The sequence below is a fragment of the Astyanax mexicanus genome, unplaced genomic scaffold, assembly GCF_023375975.1.
Source record: "Astyanax mexicanus isolate ESR-SI-001 unplaced genomic scaffold, AstMex3_surface scaffold_36, whole genome shotgun sequence".
In the NCBI taxonomy this organism is placed as follows: Eukaryota; Metazoa; Chordata; class Actinopteri; order Characiformes; family Acestrorhamphidae; genus Astyanax; species Astyanax mexicanus.
In genome coordinates, this window is record NW_026040046.1 from 220,001 (window position 1) to 230,000 (window position 10,000).

The following is a 10,000-nucleotide window of genomic DNA, read 5'->3' on the forward strand; positions in this document are numbered from 1 at the left end:
TTCCCCTCTTGCTTCCATTACCATGGTCTTGTTATACATTACTAGTTTGTTATCTGAAACCCAACATAGATGAAGTTGCATAAGTAGTCTTGATGAGAGCTCTGCAATGGCTTACGGTCACACTACCCTGAGAACGCCCGATCTCGTCTGATCTCGGAAGCTAAGCAGGGTTTGGCCTGGTTAGTACTTGGATGGGAGACCACCTGGGAATACCAGGTGCTGTAAGCTTTTCCCCTCTTGCTTCCATTACCATGGTCTTGTTATACATTACTAGTTTGTTATCTGAAACCCAACATAGATGAAGTTGCATAAGTAGTCTTGATGAGAGCTCTGCAATGGCTTACGGTCACACTACCCTGAGAACGCCCGATCTCGTCTGATCTCGGAAGCTAAGCAGGGTTTGGCCTGGTTAGTACTTGGATGGGAGACCACCTGGGAATACCAGGTGCTGTAAGCTTTTCCCCTCTTGCTTCCATTACCATGGTCTTGTTATAAATTACTAGTTTGTTATCTGAAACCCAACATAGATGAAGTTGCATAAGTAGTCTTGATGAGAGCTCTGCAATGGCTTACGGTCACACTACCCTGAGAACGCCCGATCTCGTCTGATCTCGGAAGCTAAGCAGGGTTTGGCCTGCTTAGTACTTGGATCGGAGACCACCTGGGAATACCAGGTGCTGTAAGCTTTTCCCCTCTTGCTTCCATTACCATGGTCTTGTTATACATTACTAGTTTGTTATCTGAAACCCAACATAGATGAAGTTGCATAAGTAGTCTTGATGAGAGCTCTGCAATGGCTTACGGTCACACTACCCTGAGAACGCCCGATCTCGTCTGATCTCGGAAGCTAAGCAGGGTTTGGCCTGGTTAGTACTTGGATGGGAGACCACCTGGGAATACCAGGTGCTGTAAGCTTTTCCCCTCTTGCTTCCATTACCATGGTCTTGTTATACATTACTAGTTTGTTATCTGAAACCCAACATAGATGAAGTTGCATAAGTAGTCTTGATGAGAGCTCTGCAATGGCTTACGGTCACACTACCCTGAGAACGCCCGATCTCGTCTGATCTCGGAAGCTAAGCAGGGTTTGGCCTGGTTAGTACTTGGATGGGAGACCACCTGGGAATACCAGGTGCTGTAAGCTTTTCCCCTCTTGCTTCCATTACCATGGTCTTGTTATAAATTACTAGTTTGTTATCTGAAACCCAACATAGATGAAGTTGCATAAGTTGTCTTGATGAGAGCTCTGCAATGGCTTACGGTCACACTACCCTGAGAACGCCCGATCTCGTCTGATCTCGGAAGCTAAGCAGGGTTTGGCCTGCTTAGTACTTGGATCGGAGACCACCTGGGAATACCAGGTGCTGTAAGCTTTTCCCCTCTTGCTTCCATTACCATGGTCTTGTTATACATTACTAGTTTGTTATCTGAAACCCAACATAGATGAAGTTGCATAAGTAGTCTTGATGAGAGCTCTGCAATGGCTTACGGTCACACTACCCTGAGAACGCCCGATCTCGTCTGATCTCGGAAGCTAAGCAGGGTTTGGCCTGGTTAGTACTTGGATGGGAGACCACCTGGGAATACCAGGTGCTGTAAGCTTTTCCCCTCTTGCTTCCATTACCATGGTCATGTTATACATTACTAGTTTGTTATCTGAAACCCAACATAGATGAAGTTGCATAAGTAGTCTTGATGAGAGCTCTGCAATGGCTTACGGTCACACTACCCTGAGAACGCCCGATCTCGTCTGATCTCGGAAGCTAAGCAGGGTTTGGCCTGGTTAGTACTTGGATGGGAGACCACCTGGGAATACCAGGTGCTGTAAGCTTTTCCCCTCTTGCTTCCATTACCATGGTCTTGTTATACATTACTAGTTTGTTATCTGAAACCCAACATAGATGAAGTTGCATAAGTAGTCTTGATGAGAGCTCTGCAATGGCTTACAGTCACACTACCCTGAGAACGCCCGATCTCGTCCGATCTCGGAAGCTAAGCAGGGTTTGGCCTGGTTAGTACTTGGATGGGAGACCACCTGGGAATGCCTGGTGCTGTAAGCTTTTCCCCTCTTGCTTCCATTACCATGGTCTTGTTATACATTACTAGTTTGTTATCTGAAACCCAACATAGATGAAGTTGCATAAGTAGTCTTGATGAGAGCTCTGCAATGGCTTACGGTCACACTACCCTGAGAACGCCCAATCTCGTCTGATCTCGGAAGCTAAGCAGGGTTTGGCCTGGTTAGTACTTGGATGGGAGACCACCTGGGAATACCAGGTGCTGTAAGCTTTTCCCCTCTTGCTTCCATTACCATGGTCTTGTTATACATTACTAGTTTGTTATCTGAAACCCAACATAGATGAAGTTGCATAAGTAGTCTTGATAAGAGCTCTGCAATGGCTTACGGTCACACTACCCTGAGAACGCCCAATCTCGTCTGATCTCGGAAGCTAAGCAGGGTTTGGCCTGGTTAGTACTTGGATGGGAGACCACCTGGGAATACCAGGTGCTGTAAGCTTTTCCCCTCTTGCTTCCATTACCATGGTCTTGTTATACATTACTAGTTTGTTATCTGAAACCCAACATAGATGAAGTTGCATGAGTAGTCTTGATGAGAGCTCTGCAATGGCTTACGGTCACACTACCCTGAGAACGCCCGATCTCGTCTGATCTCGGAAGCTAAGCAGGGTTTGGCCTGGTTAGTACTTGGATGGGAGACCACCTGGGAATACCAGGTGCTGTAAGCTTTTCCCCTCTTGCGTCCATTACCATGGTCTTGTTATACATTACTAGTTTGTTATCTGAAACCCAACATAGATGAAGTTGCATAAGTAGTCTTGATGAGAGCTCTGCAATGGCTTACGGTCACACTACCCTGAGAACGCCCGATCTCGTCTGATCTCGGAAGCTAAGCAGGGTTTGGCCTGGTTAGTACTTGGATGGGAGACCACCTGGGAATACCAGGTGCTGTAAGCTTTTCCCCTCTTGCTTCCATTACCATGGTCATGTTATACATTACTAGTTTGTTATCTGAAACCCAACATAGATGAAGTTGCATAAGTAGTCTTGATGAGAGCTCTGCAATGGCTTACGGTCACACTACCCTGAGAACGCCCGATCTCGTCTGATCTCGGAAGCTAAGCAGGGTTTGGCCTGGTTAGTACTTGGATGGGAGACCACCTGGGAATACCAGGTGCTGTAAGCTTTTCCCCTCTTGCTTCCATTACCATGGTCTTGTTATACATTACTAGTTTGTTATCTGAAACCCAACATAGATGAAGTTGCATAAGTAGTCTTGATGAGAGCTCTGCAATGGCTTACAGTCACACTACCCTGAGAACGCCCGATCTCGTCCGATCTCGGAAGCTAAGCAGGGTTTGGCCTGGTTAGTACTTGGATGGGAGACCACCTGGGAATGCCTGGTGCTGTAAGCTTTTCCCCTCTTGCTTCCATTACCATGGTCTTGTTATACATTACTAGTTTGTTATCTGAAACCCAACATAGATGAAGTTGCATAAGTAGTCTTGATGAGAGCTCTGCAATGGCTTACGGTCACACTACCCTGAGAACGCCCAATCTCGTCTGATCTCGGAAGCTAAGCAGGGTTTGGCCTGGTTAGTACTTGGATGGGAGACCACCTGGGAATACCAGGTGCTGTAAGCTTTTCCCCTCTTGCTTCCATTACCATGGTCTTGTTATACATTACTAGTTTGTTATCTGAAACCCAACATAGATGAAGTTTTATAAGTAGTCTTGATAAGAGCTCTGCAATGGCTTACGGTCACACTACCCTGAGAACGCCCGATCTCGTCTGATCTCGGAAGCTAAGCAGGGTTTGGCCTGGTTAGTACTTGGATGGGAGACCACCTGGGAATACCAGGTGCTGTAAGCTTTTCCCCTCTTGCTTCCATTACCATGGTCTTGTTATACATTACTAGTTTGTTATCTGAAACCCAACATAGATGAAGTTGCATGAGTAGTCTTGATGAGAGCTCTGCAATGGCTTACGGTCACACTACCCTGAGAACACCCGATCTCGTCTGATCTCGGAAGCTAAGCAGGGTTTGGCCTGGTTAGTACTTGGATGGGAGACCACCTGGGAATACCAGGTGCTGTAAGCTTTTCCCCTCTTGCGTCCATTACCATGGTCTTGTTATACATTACTAGTTTGTTATCTGAAACCCAACATAGATGAAGTTGCATAAGTAGTCTTGATGAGAGCTCTGCAATGGCTTACGGTCACACTACCCTGAGAACGCCCGATCTCGTCTGATCTCGGAAGCTAAGCAGGGTTTGGCCTGGTTAGTACTTGGATGGGAGACCACCTGGGAATACCAGGTGCTGTAAGCTTTTCCCCTCTTGCTTCCATTACCATGGTCTTGTTATACATTACTTGTTTGTTATCTGAAACCCAACATAGATGAAGTTGCATAAGTAGTCTTGATGAGAGCTCTGCAATGGCTTACGGTCACACTACCCTGAGAACGCCCGATCTCGTCTGATCTCGGAAGCTAAGCAGGGTTTGGCCTGGTTAGTACTTGGATGGGAGACCACCTGGGAATACCAGGTGCTGTAAGCTTTTCCCCTCTTGCTTCCATTACCATGGTCTTGTTATACATTACTAGTTTGTTATCTGAAACCCAACATAGATGAAGTTGCATAAGTAGTCTTGATGAGAGCTCTGCAATGGCTTACGGTCACACTACCCTGAGAACGCCCGATCTCGTCTGATCTCGGAAGCTAAGCAGGTTTTGGCCTGGTTAGTACTTGGATGGGGGACCACCTGGGAATACCAGGTGCTGTATGCTTTTCCCCTCTTGCTTCCATTACCATGGTCTTGTTATACATTACTAGTTTGTTATCTGAAACCCAACATAGATGAAGTTGCATAAGTAGTCTTGATGAGAGCTCTGCAATGGCTTACGGTCACACTACCCTGAGAACGCCCCATCTCGTCTGATCTCGGAAGCTAAGCAGGGTTTGGCCTGGTTAGTACTTGGATGGGAGACCACCTGGGAATACCAGGTGCTGTAAGCTTTTCCTCTCTTTCTTCCATTACCATGGTCTTGTTATACATTACTAGTTTCTTATCTGAAACCCAACATAGATGAAGTTGCATAAGTAGTCTTGATGAGAGCTCTGCAATGGCTTACGGTCACACTACCCTGAGAACGCCCGATCTCGTCTGATCTCGGAAGCTAAGCAGGGTTTGGCCTGGTTAGTACTTGGATGGGAGACCACCTGGGAATACCAGGTGCTGTAAGCTTTTCCCCTCTTGCTTCCATTACCATGGTCTTGTTATACATTACTAGTTTCTTATCTGAAACCCAACATAGATGAAGTTGCATAAGTAGTCTTGATGAGAGCTCTGCAATTGCTTACGGTCACACTACCCTGAGAACGCCCGATCTCGTCTGATCTCGGAAGCTAAGCAGGGTTTGGCCTGGATAGTACTTGGATGGGAGACCACCTGGGAATACCAGGTGCTGTAAGCTTTTCCCCTCTTGCTTCCATTACCATGGTCTTGTTATACATTACTAGTTTGTTATCTGAAACCCAACATAGATGAAGTTGCATAAGTAGTCTTGATGAGAGCTCTGCAATGGCTTACAGTCACACTACCCTGAGAACGCCCGATCTCGTCCGATCTCGGAAGCTAAGCAGGGTTTGGCCTGGTTAGTACTTGGATGGGAGACCACCTGGGAATACCTGGTGCTGTAAGCTTTTCCCCTCTTGCTTCCATTACCATGGTCTTGTTATACATTACTAGTTTGTTATCTGAAACCCAACATAGATGAAGTTGCATAAGTAGTCTTGATGAGAGCTCTGCAATGGCTTACGGTCACACTACCCTGAGAACGCCCGATCTCGTCTGATCTCGGAAGCTAAGCAGGGTTTGGCCTGGTTAGTACTTGGATGGGAGACCACCTGGGAATACCAGGTGCTGTAAGCTTTTCCCCTCTTGCTTCCATTACCATGGTCTTGTTATACATTACTAGTTTGTTATCTGAAACCCAACATAGATGAAGTTGCATAAGTAGTCTTGATGAGAGCTCTGCAATGGCTTACGGTCACACTACCCTGAGAACGCCCGATCTCGTCTGATCTCAAAAGCTAAGCAGGGTTTGGCCTGGTTAGTACTTGGATGGGAGACCACCTGGGAATACCAGGTGCTGTAAGCTTTTCCCCTCTTGCTTCCATTACCATGGTCTTGTTATACATTACTAGTTTGTTATCTGAAACCCAACATAGATGAAGTTGCATAAGGAGTCTTGATGAGAGCTCTGCAATGGCTTACGGTCACACTACCCTGAGAACGCCCGATCTCGTCTGATCTCGGAAGCTAAGCAAGGTTTGGCCTGGTTAGTACTTGGATGGGAGACCACCTGGGAATACCAGGTGCTGTAAGCTTTTCCCCTCTTGCTTCCATTACCATGGTCTTGTTATACATTACTAGTTTGTTATCTGAAACCCAACATAGATGAAGTTGCATAAGTAGTCTTGATGAGAGCTCTGCAATGGCTTACGGTCACACTACCCTGAGAACGCCCGATCTCGTCTGATCTCGGAAGCTAAGCAGGTTTTGGCCTGGTTAGTACTTGGATGGGGGACCACCTGGGAATACCAGGTGCTGTATGCTTTTCCCCTCTTGCTTCCATTACCATGGTCTTGTTATACATTACTAGTTTGTTATCTGAAACCCAACATAGATGAAGTTGCATAAGTAGTCTTGATGAGAGCTCTGCAATGGCTTACGGTCACACTACCCTGAGAACGCCCCATCTCGTCTGATCTCGGAAGCTAAGCAGGGTTTGGCCTGGTTAGTACTTGGATGGGAGACCACCTGGGAATACCAGGTGCTGTAAGCTTTTCCTCTCTTTCTTCCATTACCATGGTCTTGTTATACATTACTAGTTTCTTATCTGAAACCCAACATAGATGAAGTTGCATAAGTAGTCTTGATGAGAGCTCTGCAATGGCTTACGGTCACACTACCCTGAGAACGCCCGATCTCGTCTGATCTCGGAAGCTAAGCAGGGTTTGGCCTGGTTAGTACTTGGATGGGAGACCACCTGGGAATACCAGGTGCTGTAAGCTTTTCCCCTCTTGCTTCCATTACCATGGTCTTGTTATACATTACTAGTTTCTTATCTGAAACCCAACATAGATGAAGTTGCATAAGTAGTCTTGATGAGAGCTCTGCAATTGCTTACGGTCACACTACCCTGAGAACGCCCGATCTCGTCTGATCTCGGAAGCTAAGCAGGGTTTGGCCTGGATAGTACTTGGATGGGAGACCACCTGGGAATACCAGGTGCTGTAAGCTTTTCCCCTCTTGCTTCCATTACCATGGTCTTGTTATACATTACTAGTTTGTTATCTGAAACCCAACATAGATGAAGTTGCATAAGTAGTCTTGATGAGAGCTCTGCAATGGCTTACGGTCACACTACCCTGAGAACGCCCGATCTCGTCTGATCTCGGAAGCTAAGCAGGGTTTGGCCTGGTTAGTACTTGGATGGGAGACCACCTGGGAATACCAGGTGCTGTAAGCTTTTCCCCTCTTGCGTCCATTACCATGGTCTTGTTATACATTACTAGTTTGTTATCTGAAACCCAACATAGATGAAGTTGCATAAGTAGTCTTGATGAGAGCTCTGCAATGGCTTACGGTCACACTACCCTGAGAACGCCCGATCTCGTCTGATCTCGGAAGCTAATCAGGGTTTGGCCTGGTTAGTACTTGGATGGGAGACCACCTGGGAATACCAGGTGCTGTAAGCTTTTCCCCTCTTGCTTCCATTACCATGGTCTTGTTATACATTACTTGTTTGTTATCTGAAACCCAACATAGATGAAGTTGCATAAGTAGTCTTGATGAGAGCTCTGCAATGGCTTACGGTCACACTACCCTGAGAACGCCCGATCTCGTCTGATCTCGGAAGCTAAGCAGGGTTTGGCCTGGTTAGTACTTGGATGGGAGACCACCTGGGAATACCAGGTGCTGTAAGCTTTTCCCCTCTTGCTTCCATTACCATGGTCTTGTTATACATTACTAGTTTGTTATCTGAAACCCAACATAGATGAAGTTGCATAAGTAGTCTTGATGAGAGCTCTGCAATGGCTTACGGTCACACTACCCTGAGAACGCCCGATCTCGTCTGATCTCGGAAGCTAAGCAGGGTTTGGCCTGGTTAGTACTTGGATGGGAGACCACCTGGGAATACCAGGTGCTGTAAGCTTTTCCCCTCTTGCTTCCATTACCATGGTCTTGTTATAGATTACTAGTTTGTTATCTGAAACCCAACATAGATGAAGTTGCATAAGTAGTCTTGATGAGAGCTCTGCAATGCCTTACGGTCACACTACCCTGAGAACGCCCGATCTCGTCTGATCTCGGAAGCTAAGCAGGGTTTGGCCTGGTTAGTACTTGGATGGGAGACCACCTGGGAATACCAGGTGCTGTAAGCTTTTCCCCTCTTGCTTCCATTACCATGGTCTTGTTATACATTACTAGTTTGTTATCTGAAACCCAACATAGATGAAGTTGCATAAGTAGTCTTGATGAGAGCTCTGCAATGGCTTACGGTCACACTACCCTGAGAACGCCCGATCTCGTCTGATCTCGGAAGCTAAGCAGGGTTTGGCCAGGTTAGTACTTGGATGGGAGACCACCTGGGAATACCAGGTGCTGTAAGCTTTTCCCCTCTTGCTTCCATTACCATGGTCTTGTTATACATTACTAGTTTGTTATCTGAAACCCAACATAGATGAAGTTGCATAAGTAGTCTTGATGAGAGCTCTGCAATGGCTTACGGTCACACTACCCTGAGAACGCCCGATCTCGTCTGATCTCGGAAGCTAAGCAGGGTTTGGCCTGGTTAGTACTTGGATCGGAGACCACCTGGGAATACCAGGTGCTGTAAGCTTTTCCCCTCTTGCTTCCATTACCATGGTCTTGTTATACATTACTAGTTTGTTATCTGAAACCCAACATAGATGAAGTTGCATAAGTAGTCTTGATGAGAGCTCTGCAATGGCTTACGGTCACACTACCCTGAGAACGCCCGATCTCGTCTGATCTCGGAAGCTAAGCAGGGTTTGGCCTGGTTAGTACTTGGATGGGAGACCACCTGGGAATACCAGGTGCTGTAAGCTTTTCCCCTCTTGCTTCCATTACCATGGTCATGTTATACATTACTAGTTTGTTATCTGAAACCCAACATAGATGAAGTTGCATAAGTAGTCTTGATGAGAGCTCTGCAATGGCTTACGGTCACACTACCCTGAGAACGCCCGATCTCGTCTGATCTCGGAAGCTAAGCAGGGTTTGGCCTGGTTAGTGCTTGGATGGGAGACCACCTGGGAATACCAGGTGCTGTACGCTTTTCCCCTCTTGCTTCCATTACCATGGTCTTGTTATACATTACTAGTTTGTTATCTGAAACCCAACATAGATGAAGTTGCATAAGTAGTCTTGATGAGAGCTCTGCAATGGCTTACGGTCACACTACCCTGAGAACGCCCGATCTCGTCTGATCTCGGAAGCTAAGCAGGGTTTGGCCTGGTTAGTACTTGGATGGGAGACCACCTGGGAATACCAGGTGCTATAAGCTTTTCCCCTCTTGCTTCCATTACCATGGTCTTGTTATACATTACTAGTTTGTTATCTGAAACCCAACATAGATGAAGTTGCATAAGTAGTCTTGATGAGAGCTCTGCAATGGCTTACGGTCACACTACCCTGAGAACGCCCGATCTCGTCTGATCTCGGAAGCTAAGCAGGGTTTGGCCTGGTTAGTACTTGGATGGGAGACCACCTGGGAATACCAGGTGCTGTAAGCTTTTCCCCTCTTGCTTCCATTACCATGGTCTTGTTATACATTACTAGTTTGTTATCTGAAACCCAACATAGATGAAGTTGCATAAGTAGTCTTGATGAGAGCTCTGCAATGGCTTACGGTCACACTACCCTGAGAACGCCCGATCTCATCTGATC

At 46.6% G+C, this 10,000-nt stretch overlaps 44 non-coding genes across 44 annotated transcripts in view; all 44 read left to right on the forward strand.

Annotated features, from left to right (window-relative positions):
- The first annotated feature begins 109 nt into the window (after positions 1-109).
- LOC125792997 (5S ribosomal RNA) lies at positions 110-228 on the forward strand. The gene has a single exon (XR_007432588.1). It is a non-coding gene; the product is annotated as a 5S ribosomal RNA (ribosomal RNA).
- A 110-nt stretch (positions 229-338) lies between these two features.
- On the forward strand, positions 339-457 carry LOC125792998 (5S ribosomal RNA). The gene has a single exon (XR_007432589.1). It is a non-coding gene; the product is annotated as a 5S ribosomal RNA (ribosomal RNA).
- Positions 458-567: 110 nt separating this feature from the next.
- Positions 568-686, forward strand: LOC125792651 (5S ribosomal RNA). The gene has a single exon (XR_007432370.1). It is a non-coding gene; the product is annotated as a 5S ribosomal RNA (ribosomal RNA).
- A 110-nt stretch (positions 687-796) lies between these two features.
- On the forward strand, positions 797-915 carry LOC125792999 (5S ribosomal RNA). The gene has a single exon (XR_007432590.1). It is a non-coding gene; the product is annotated as a 5S ribosomal RNA (ribosomal RNA).
- Positions 916-1,025: 110 nt separating this feature from the next.
- Positions 1,026-1,144, forward strand: LOC125793000 (5S ribosomal RNA). Its single transcript, XR_007432591.1, has one exon. It is a non-coding gene; the product is annotated as a 5S ribosomal RNA (ribosomal RNA).
- Positions 1,145-1,254: 110 nt separating this feature from the next.
- Positions 1,255-1,373, forward strand: LOC125792652 (5S ribosomal RNA). The gene has a single exon (XR_007432371.1). It is a non-coding gene; the product is annotated as a 5S ribosomal RNA (ribosomal RNA).
- Positions 1,374-1,483: 110 nt separating this feature from the next.
- On the forward strand, positions 1,484-1,602 carry LOC125793001 (5S ribosomal RNA). The gene has a single exon (XR_007432592.1). It is a non-coding gene; the product is annotated as a 5S ribosomal RNA (ribosomal RNA).
- A 110-nt stretch (positions 1,603-1,712) lies between these two features.
- LOC125793002 (5S ribosomal RNA) lies at positions 1,713-1,831 on the forward strand. The gene has a single exon (XR_007432593.1). It is a non-coding gene; the product is annotated as a 5S ribosomal RNA (ribosomal RNA).
- Positions 1,832-1,941: 110 nt separating this feature from the next.
- On the forward strand, positions 1,942-2,060 carry LOC125791693 (5S ribosomal RNA). The gene has a single exon (XR_007431425.1). It is a non-coding gene; the product is annotated as a 5S ribosomal RNA (ribosomal RNA).
- Positions 2,061-2,170: 110 nt separating this feature from the next.
- LOC125792303 (5S ribosomal RNA) lies at positions 2,171-2,289 on the forward strand. The gene has a single exon (XR_007432035.1). It is a non-coding gene; the product is annotated as a 5S ribosomal RNA (ribosomal RNA).
- Positions 2,290-2,399: 110 nt separating this feature from the next.
- On the forward strand, positions 2,400-2,518 carry LOC125792305 (5S ribosomal RNA). Its single transcript, XR_007432037.1, has one exon. It is a non-coding gene; the product is annotated as a 5S ribosomal RNA (ribosomal RNA).
- A 110-nt stretch (positions 2,519-2,628) lies between these two features.
- On the forward strand, positions 2,629-2,747 carry LOC125793003 (5S ribosomal RNA). Its single transcript, XR_007432594.1, has one exon. It is a non-coding gene; the product is annotated as a 5S ribosomal RNA (ribosomal RNA).
- A 110-nt stretch (positions 2,748-2,857) lies between these two features.
- Positions 2,858-2,976, forward strand: LOC125793004 (5S ribosomal RNA). Its single transcript, XR_007432595.1, has one exon. It is a non-coding gene; the product is annotated as a 5S ribosomal RNA (ribosomal RNA).
- Positions 2,977-3,086: 110 nt separating this feature from the next.
- Positions 3,087-3,205, forward strand: LOC125793005 (5S ribosomal RNA). The gene has a single exon (XR_007432596.1). It is a non-coding gene; the product is annotated as a 5S ribosomal RNA (ribosomal RNA).
- Positions 3,206-3,315: 110 nt separating this feature from the next.
- LOC125791694 (5S ribosomal RNA) lies at positions 3,316-3,434 on the forward strand. The gene has a single exon (XR_007431426.1). It is a non-coding gene; the product is annotated as a 5S ribosomal RNA (ribosomal RNA).
- Positions 3,435-3,544: 110 nt separating this feature from the next.
- LOC125792306 (5S ribosomal RNA) lies at positions 3,545-3,663 on the forward strand. The gene has a single exon (XR_007432038.1). It is a non-coding gene; the product is annotated as a 5S ribosomal RNA (ribosomal RNA).
- A 110-nt stretch (positions 3,664-3,773) lies between these two features.
- Positions 3,774-3,892, forward strand: LOC125793007 (5S ribosomal RNA). The gene has a single exon (XR_007432598.1). It is a non-coding gene; the product is annotated as a 5S ribosomal RNA (ribosomal RNA).
- Positions 3,893-4,002: 110 nt separating this feature from the next.
- On the forward strand, positions 4,003-4,121 carry LOC125791302 (5S ribosomal RNA). The gene has a single exon (XR_007431028.1). It is a non-coding gene; the product is annotated as a 5S ribosomal RNA (ribosomal RNA).
- A 110-nt stretch (positions 4,122-4,231) lies between these two features.
- Positions 4,232-4,350, forward strand: LOC125793008 (5S ribosomal RNA). Its single transcript, XR_007432599.1, has one exon. It is a non-coding gene; the product is annotated as a 5S ribosomal RNA (ribosomal RNA).
- Positions 4,351-4,460: 110 nt separating this feature from the next.
- Positions 4,461-4,579, forward strand: LOC125793009 (5S ribosomal RNA). Its single transcript, XR_007432600.1, has one exon. It is a non-coding gene; the product is annotated as a 5S ribosomal RNA (ribosomal RNA).
- Positions 4,580-4,689: 110 nt separating this feature from the next.
- LOC125792547 (5S ribosomal RNA) lies at positions 4,690-4,808 on the forward strand. The gene has a single exon (XR_007432279.1). It is a non-coding gene; the product is annotated as a 5S ribosomal RNA (ribosomal RNA).
- Positions 4,809-4,918: 110 nt separating this feature from the next.
- LOC125792482 (5S ribosomal RNA) lies at positions 4,919-5,037 on the forward strand. The gene has a single exon (XR_007432215.1). It is a non-coding gene; the product is annotated as a 5S ribosomal RNA (ribosomal RNA).
- Positions 5,038-5,147: 110 nt separating this feature from the next.
- On the forward strand, positions 5,148-5,266 carry LOC125793010 (5S ribosomal RNA). Its single transcript, XR_007432601.1, has one exon. It is a non-coding gene; the product is annotated as a 5S ribosomal RNA (ribosomal RNA).
- Positions 5,267-5,376: 110 nt separating this feature from the next.
- Positions 5,377-5,495, forward strand: LOC125791642 (5S ribosomal RNA). Its single transcript, XR_007431372.1, has one exon. It is a non-coding gene; the product is annotated as a 5S ribosomal RNA (ribosomal RNA).
- Positions 5,496-5,605: 110 nt separating this feature from the next.
- LOC125793039 (5S ribosomal RNA) lies at positions 5,606-5,724 on the forward strand. The gene has a single exon (XR_007432630.1). It is a non-coding gene; the product is annotated as a 5S ribosomal RNA (ribosomal RNA).
- Positions 5,725-5,834: 110 nt separating this feature from the next.
- LOC125793011 (5S ribosomal RNA) lies at positions 5,835-5,953 on the forward strand. Its single transcript, XR_007432602.1, has one exon. It is a non-coding gene; the product is annotated as a 5S ribosomal RNA (ribosomal RNA).
- Positions 5,954-6,063: 110 nt separating this feature from the next.
- On the forward strand, positions 6,064-6,182 carry LOC125792521 (5S ribosomal RNA). Its single transcript, XR_007432253.1, has one exon. It is a non-coding gene; the product is annotated as a 5S ribosomal RNA (ribosomal RNA).
- A 110-nt stretch (positions 6,183-6,292) lies between these two features.
- Positions 6,293-6,411, forward strand: LOC125792024 (5S ribosomal RNA). The gene has a single exon (XR_007431756.1). It is a non-coding gene; the product is annotated as a 5S ribosomal RNA (ribosomal RNA).
- Positions 6,412-6,521: 110 nt separating this feature from the next.
- Positions 6,522-6,640, forward strand: LOC125792548 (5S ribosomal RNA). Its single transcript, XR_007432280.1, has one exon. It is a non-coding gene; the product is annotated as a 5S ribosomal RNA (ribosomal RNA).
- Positions 6,641-6,750: 110 nt separating this feature from the next.
- On the forward strand, positions 6,751-6,869 carry LOC125792483 (5S ribosomal RNA). Its single transcript, XR_007432216.1, has one exon. It is a non-coding gene; the product is annotated as a 5S ribosomal RNA (ribosomal RNA).
- A 110-nt stretch (positions 6,870-6,979) lies between these two features.
- Positions 6,980-7,098, forward strand: LOC125793012 (5S ribosomal RNA). Its single transcript, XR_007432603.1, has one exon. It is a non-coding gene; the product is annotated as a 5S ribosomal RNA (ribosomal RNA).
- A 110-nt stretch (positions 7,099-7,208) lies between these two features.
- LOC125791644 (5S ribosomal RNA) lies at positions 7,209-7,327 on the forward strand. The gene has a single exon (XR_007431374.1). It is a non-coding gene; the product is annotated as a 5S ribosomal RNA (ribosomal RNA).
- A 110-nt stretch (positions 7,328-7,437) lies between these two features.
- Positions 7,438-7,556, forward strand: LOC125793013 (5S ribosomal RNA). The gene has a single exon (XR_007432604.1). It is a non-coding gene; the product is annotated as a 5S ribosomal RNA (ribosomal RNA).
- Positions 7,557-7,666: 110 nt separating this feature from the next.
- LOC125791928 (5S ribosomal RNA) lies at positions 7,667-7,785 on the forward strand. The gene has a single exon (XR_007431660.1). It is a non-coding gene; the product is annotated as a 5S ribosomal RNA (ribosomal RNA).
- A 110-nt stretch (positions 7,786-7,895) lies between these two features.
- On the forward strand, positions 7,896-8,014 carry LOC125793014 (5S ribosomal RNA). The gene has a single exon (XR_007432605.1). It is a non-coding gene; the product is annotated as a 5S ribosomal RNA (ribosomal RNA).
- Positions 8,015-8,124: 110 nt separating this feature from the next.
- LOC125793015 (5S ribosomal RNA) lies at positions 8,125-8,243 on the forward strand. Its single transcript, XR_007432606.1, has one exon. It is a non-coding gene; the product is annotated as a 5S ribosomal RNA (ribosomal RNA).
- A 110-nt stretch (positions 8,244-8,353) lies between these two features.
- Positions 8,354-8,472, forward strand: LOC125792089 (5S ribosomal RNA). The gene has a single exon (XR_007431821.1). It is a non-coding gene; the product is annotated as a 5S ribosomal RNA (ribosomal RNA).
- A 110-nt stretch (positions 8,473-8,582) lies between these two features.
- On the forward strand, positions 8,583-8,701 carry LOC125792940 (5S ribosomal RNA). Its single transcript, XR_007432531.1, has one exon. It is a non-coding gene; the product is annotated as a 5S ribosomal RNA (ribosomal RNA).
- Positions 8,702-8,811: 110 nt separating this feature from the next.
- On the forward strand, positions 8,812-8,930 carry LOC125792452 (5S ribosomal RNA). Its single transcript, XR_007432184.1, has one exon. It is a non-coding gene; the product is annotated as a 5S ribosomal RNA (ribosomal RNA).
- Positions 8,931-9,040: 110 nt separating this feature from the next.
- LOC125793016 (5S ribosomal RNA) lies at positions 9,041-9,159 on the forward strand. The gene has a single exon (XR_007432607.1). It is a non-coding gene; the product is annotated as a 5S ribosomal RNA (ribosomal RNA).
- A 110-nt stretch (positions 9,160-9,269) lies between these two features.
- On the forward strand, positions 9,270-9,388 carry LOC125792555 (5S ribosomal RNA). Its single transcript, XR_007432287.1, has one exon. It is a non-coding gene; the product is annotated as a 5S ribosomal RNA (ribosomal RNA).
- Positions 9,389-9,498: 110 nt separating this feature from the next.
- On the forward strand, positions 9,499-9,617 carry LOC125792073 (5S ribosomal RNA). Its single transcript, XR_007431805.1, has one exon. It is a non-coding gene; the product is annotated as a 5S ribosomal RNA (ribosomal RNA).
- Positions 9,618-9,727: 110 nt separating this feature from the next.
- LOC125793018 (5S ribosomal RNA) lies at positions 9,728-9,846 on the forward strand. The gene has a single exon (XR_007432609.1). It is a non-coding gene; the product is annotated as a 5S ribosomal RNA (ribosomal RNA).
- A 110-nt stretch (positions 9,847-9,956) lies between these two features.
- Positions 9,957-10,000, forward strand: part of LOC125791870 (5S ribosomal RNA) — a 119-nt gene continuing 75 nt past the window's right edge. Inside the window, exon 1 of the ribosomal RNA XR_007431602.1 lies at positions 9,957-10,000. This exon is cut by the window's right edge and continues 75 nt beyond it. This is a non-coding gene — a ribosomal RNA (5S ribosomal RNA).